The sequence below is a fragment of the Megalopta genalis genome, unplaced genomic scaffold (assembly GCF_051020955.1).
Source record: "Megalopta genalis isolate 19385.01 unplaced genomic scaffold, iyMegGena1_principal scaffold0341, whole genome shotgun sequence".
Taxonomy (NCBI): domain Eukaryota; kingdom Metazoa; phylum Arthropoda; class Insecta; order Hymenoptera; family Halictidae; genus Megalopta; species Megalopta genalis.
The window spans coordinates 190,001-196,455 of record NW_027476410.1 but is presented as its reverse complement, the minus strand read 5'-3'; positions in this window follow the sequence as shown (position 1 = coordinate 196,455).

Below are 6,455 nucleotides of genomic sequence, written 5' to 3'. Positions count from 1 at the left end.
TGGCACTTTACTCTTGACATTTTTCGGTTTTTTCAATTTTCTGGAAAATCCTATCATTAGATTTTTTTAAAAATACGATATTCTTGCTTAACTAACGTTTTTACATAGGGATTAAGCATTTAGAACGAAATCTAATGTAGGAAAATGGTACTTTACTCTTGATCGGTACGTTGGGACTTTGAAAATATTCGGGCGTTCCAATCGCTCGTCTGTTGCATCATAGCGCGTCTCGGCGCAATCGACCGATTCGCTCGATCCATTATTTTCGATTTACGGCTAAAATAAATTTTTCTAATTTTTTTCAATAACATATTCCTGCTTAAATAACTTTTTTACATAGGGATTAAGCATTTAGAACGATACATTGTTTAAAGTAAGGGCACTTTACTCTTGACATTTTACGGTTTTTTCACTTTTCTGAAGAATCCTATCATTAGATTTTTTTAAAAATACGATATTCTTGCTTAACTAACGTTTCTACATAGGGATTAAGCATTTAGAACGAAATCTAATGTCAGAAAATGGCACTTTACTCTTGACATTTTTCGGTTTTTTCAATTTTCTGGAAAATCCTATCATTAGATTTTTTTAAAAATACGATATTCTTGCTTAACTAACGTTTTTACATAGGGATTAAGCATTTAGAACGGAATCTAATGTAGGAAAATGGTACTTTACTCTTGATCGGTACGTTGGGACTTTGAAAATATTCGGGCGTACGCGACGCGCTCGGCGCTTCGAACAGCTCCGGTGTCCCCATTATTTTCGATTTACGGCTAAAATAAATTTTTCTAATTTTTTTCAATAACATATTCCTGCTTAAATAACTTTTTTACATAGGGATTAAGCATTTAGAACGATACATTGTTTAAAGTAAGGGCACTTTACTCTTGACATTTTACGGTTTTTTCAATTTTCTGAAAAATCCTATCATTAGATTTTTTTAAAAATACGATATTCTTGCTTAACTAACGTTTCTACATAGGGATTAAGCATTTAGAACGAAATCTAATGTCAGAAAATGGCACTTTACTCTTGACATTTTTCGGTTTTTTCAATTTTCTGGAAAATCCTATCATTAGATTTTTTTAAAAATACGATATTCTTGCTTAACTAACGTTTTTACATAGGGATTAAGCATTTAGAACGAAATCTAATGTAGGAAAATGGTACTTTACTCTTGATCGGTACGTTGGGACTTTGAAAATATTCGGGCGTTCCAATCGCTCGTCTGTTGCATCATAGCGCGTCTCGGCGCAATCGACCGATTCGCTCGATCCATTATTTTCGATTTACGGCTAAAATAAATTTTTCTAATTTTTTTCAATAACATATTCCTGCTTAAATAACTTTTTTACATAGGGATTAAGCATTTAGAACGATACATTGTTTAAAGTAAGGGCACTTTACTCTTGACATTTTACGGTTTTTTCACTTTTCTGAAGAATCCTATCATTAGATTTTTTTAAAAATACGATATTCTTGCTTAACTAACGTTTCTACATAGGGATTAAGCATTTAGAACGAAATCTAATGTCAGAAAATGGCACTTTACTCTTGACATTTTTCGGTTTTTTCAATTTTCTGGAAAATCCTATCATTAGATTTTTTTAAAAATACGATATTCTTGCTTAACTAACGTTTTTACATAGGGATTAAGCATTTAGAACGGAATCTAATGTAGGAAAATGGTACTTTACTCTTGATCGGTACGTTGGGACTTTGAAAATATTCGGGCGTACGCGACGCGCTCGGCGCTTCGAACAGCTCCGGTGTCCCCATTATTTTCGATTTACGGCTAAAATAAATTTTTCTAATTTTTTTCAATAACATATTCCTGCTAAAATAACTTTTTTACATAGGGATTAAGCATTTAGAACGATACATTGTTTAAAATAAGGGCACTTTACTCTTGACATTTTACGGTTTTTTCAATTTTCTGAAAAATCCTATCATTAGATTTTTTTAAAAATACGATATTCTTGCTTAACTAACGTTTCTACATAGGGATTAAGCATTTAGAACGAAATCTAATGTCAGAAAATGGCACTTTACTCTTGACATTTTTCGGTTTTTTCAATTTTCTGGAAAATCCTATCATTAGATTTTTTTAAAAATACGATATTCTTGCTTAACTAACGTTTTTACATAGGGATTAAGCATTTAGAACGAAATCTAATGTAGGAAAATGGTACTTTACTCTTGATCGGTACGTTGGGACTTTGAAAATATTCGGGCGTTCCAATCGCTCGTCTGTTGCATCATAGCGCGTCTCGGCGCAATCGACCGATTCGCTCGATCCATTATTTTCGATTTACGGCTAAAATAAATTTTTCTAATTTTTTTCAATAACATATTCCTGCTTAAATAACTTTTTTACATAGGGATTAAGCATTTAGAACGATACATTGTTTAAAGTAAGGGCACTTTACTCTTGACATTTTACGGTTTTTTCAATTTTCTGAAAAATCCTATCATTAGATTTTTTTAAAAATACGATATTCTTGCTTAACTAACGTTTCTACATAGGGATTAAGCATTTAGAACGAAATCTAATGTCAGAAAATGGCACTTTACTCTTGACATTTTTCGGTTTTTTCAATTTTCTGGAAAATCCTATCATTAGATTTTTTTAAAAATACGATATTCTTGCTTAACTAACGTTTTTACATAGGGATTAAGCATTTAGAACGAAATCTAATGTAGGAAAATGGTACTTTACTCTTGATCGGTACGTTGGGACTTTGAAAATATTCGGGCGTTCCAATCGCTCGTCTGTTGCATCATAGCGCGTCTCGGCGCAATCGACCGATTCGCTCGATCCATTATTTTCGATTTACGGCTAAAATAAATTTTTCTAATTTTTTTCAATAACATATTCCTGCTTAAATAACTTTTTTACATAGGGATTAAGCATTTAGAACGATACATTGTTTAAAGTAAGGGCACTTTACTCTTGACATTTTACGGTTTTTTCACTTTTCTGAAGAATCCTATCATTAGATTTTTTTAAAAATACGATATTCTTGCTTAACTAACGTTTCTACATAGGGATTAAGCATTTAGAACGAAATCTAATGTCAGAAAATGGCACTTTACTCTTGACATTTTTCGGTTTTTTCAATTTTCTGGAAAATCCTATCATTAGATTTTTTTAAAAATACGATATTCTTGCTTAACTAACGTTTTTACATAGGGATTAAGCATTTAGAACGGAATCTAATGTAGGAAAATGGTACTTTACTCTTGATCGGTACGTTGGGACTTTGAAAATATTCGGGCGTACGCGACGCGCTCGGCGCTTCGAACAGCTCCGGTGTCCCCATTATTTTCGATTTACGGCTAAAATAAATTTTTCTAATTTTTTTCAATAACATATTCCTGCTTAAATAACTTTTTTACATAGGGATTAAGCATTTAGAACGATACATTGTTTAAAGTAAGGGCACTTTACTCTTGACATTTTACGGTTTTTTCAATTTTCTGAAAAATCCTATCATTAGATTTTTTTAAAAATACGATATTCTTGCTTAACTAACGTTTCTACATAGGGATTAAGCATTTAGAACGAAATCTAATGTCAGAAAATGGCACTTTACTCTTGACATTTTTCGGTTTTTTCAATTTTCTGGAAAATCCTATCATTAGATTTTTTTAAAAATACGATATTCTTGCTTAACTAACGTTTTTACATAGGGATTAAGCATTTAGAACGAAATCTAATGTAGGAAAATGGTACTTTACTCTTGATCGGTACGTTGGGACTTTGAAAATATTCGGGCGTTCCAATCGCTCGTCTGTTGCATCATAGCGCGTCTCGGCGCAATCGACCGATTCGCTCGATCCATTATTTTCGATTTACGGCTAAAATAAATTTTTCTAATTTTTTTCAATAACATATTCCTGCTTAAATAACTTTTTTACATAGGGATTAAGCATTTAGAACGATACATTGTTTAAAGTAAGGGCACTTTACTCTTGACATTTTACGGTTTTTTCAATTTTCTGAAAAATCCTATCATTAGATTTTTTTAAAAATACGATATTCTTGCTTAACTAACGTTTCTACATAGGGATTAAGCATTTAGAACGAAATCTAATGTCAGAAAATGGCACTTTACTCTTGACATTTTTCGGTTTTTTCAATTTTCTGGAAAATCCTATCATTAGATTTTTTTAAAAATACGATATTCTTGCTTAACTAACGTTTTTACATAGGGATTAAGCATTTAGAACGAAATCTAATGTAGGAAAATGGTACTTTACTCTTGATCGGTACGTTGGGACTTTGAAAATATTCGGGCGTTCCAATCGCTCGTCTGTTGCATCATAGCGCGTCTCGGCGCAATCGACCGATTCGCTCGATCCTATATTTTCGATTTACGGCTAAAATAAATTTTTCTAATTTTTTTCAATAACATATTCCTGCTTAAATAACTTTTTTACATAGGGATTAAGCATTTAGAACGATACATTGTTTAAAATAAGGGCACTTTACTCTTGACATTTTACGGTTTTTTCAATTTTCTGAAAAATCCTATCATTAGATTTTTTTAAAAATACGATATTCTTGCTTAACTAACGTTTCTACATAGGGATTAAGCATTTAGAACGAAATCTAATGTCAGAAAATGGCACTTTACTCTTGACATTTTACGGTTTTTTCAATTTTCTGGGAAATCCTATCATTAGATTTTTTTAAAAATACGATATTCTTGCTTAACTAACGTTTTTACATAGGGATTAAGCATTTAGAACGAAATCTAATGTAGGAAAATGGTACTTTACTCTTGATCGGTACGTTGGGACTTTGAAAATATTCGGGCGTTCCAATCGCTCGTCTGTTGCATCATAGCGCGTCTCGGCGCAATCGACCGATTCGCTCGATCCATTATTTTCGATTTACGGCTAAAATAAATTTTTCTCATTTTATTCAATAACATATTCCTGCTTAAATAACTTTTTTACATATGGATTAAGCATTTAGAACGATACATTGTTTAAAATAAGGGCACTTTACTCTTGACATTTTACGGTTTTTTCAATTTTCTGAAAAATCCTATCATTAGATTTTTTTAAAAATACGATATTCTTGCTTAACTAACGTTTCTACATAGGGATTAAGCATTTAGAACGAAATCTAATGTCAGAAAATGGCACTTTACTCTTGACATTTTTCGGTTTTTTCAATTTTCTGGGAAATCCTATCATTAGATTTTTTTAAAAATACGATATTCTTGCTTAACTAACGTTTTTACATAGGGATTAAGCATTTAGAACGAAATCTAATGTAGGAAAATGGTACTTTACTCTTGATCGGTACGTTGGGACTTTGAAAATATTCGGGCGTTCCAATCGCTCGTCTGTTGCATCATAGCGCGTCTCGGCGCAATCGACCGATTCGCTCGATCCATTATTTTCGATTTACGGCTAAAATAAATTTTTCTCATTTTATTCAATAACATATTCTTGCTTAAATAACTTTTTTACATAGGGATTAAGCATTTAGAACGATACATTGTTTAAAATAAGGGCACTTTACTCTTGACATTTTACGGTTTTTTCAATTTTCTGAAAAATCCTATCATTAGATTTTTTTAAGAATACGATATTCTTGCTTAACTAACGTTTCTACATAGGGATTAAGCATTTAGAACGAAATCTAATGTCAGAAAATGGCACTTTACTCTTGACATTTTTCGGTTTTTTCAATTTTCTGGAAAATCCTATCATTAGATTTTTTTAAAAATACGATATTCTTGCTTAACTAACGTTTTTACATAGGGATTAAGCATTTAGAACGAAATCTAATGTAGGAAAATGGTACTTTACTCTTGATCGGTACGTTGGGACTTTGAAAATATTCGGGCGTACGCGGCGCGCTCGGCGCTTCGAACAGCTCCGGTGTCCCCATTATTTTCGATTTACGGCTAAAATAAATTTTTCTAATTTTTTTCAATAACATATTCCTGCTAAAATAACTTTTTTACATAGGGATTAAGCATTTAGAACGATACATTGTTTAAAATAAGGGCACTTTACTCTTGACATTTTACGGTTTTTTCAATTTTCTGAAAAATCCTATCATTAGATTTTTTTAAAAATACGATATTCTTGCTTAACTAACGTTTCTACATAGGGATTAAGCATTTAGAACGAAATCTAATGTCAGAAAATGGCACTTTACTCTTGACATTTTACGGTTTTTTCAATTTTCTGGGAAATCCTATCATTAGATTTTTTTAAAAATACGATATTCTTGCTTAACTAACGTTTTTACATAGGGATTAAGCATTTAGAACGAAATCTAATGTAGGAAAATGGTACTTTACTCTTGATCGGTACGTTGGGACTTGGAAAATATTCGGCCGTACGCGGCGCGTCTCGGCGCTTCGAACAGCTCCGGTGTCCCCATTATTTTCGATTTACGGCTAAAATAAATTTTTCTAATTTTT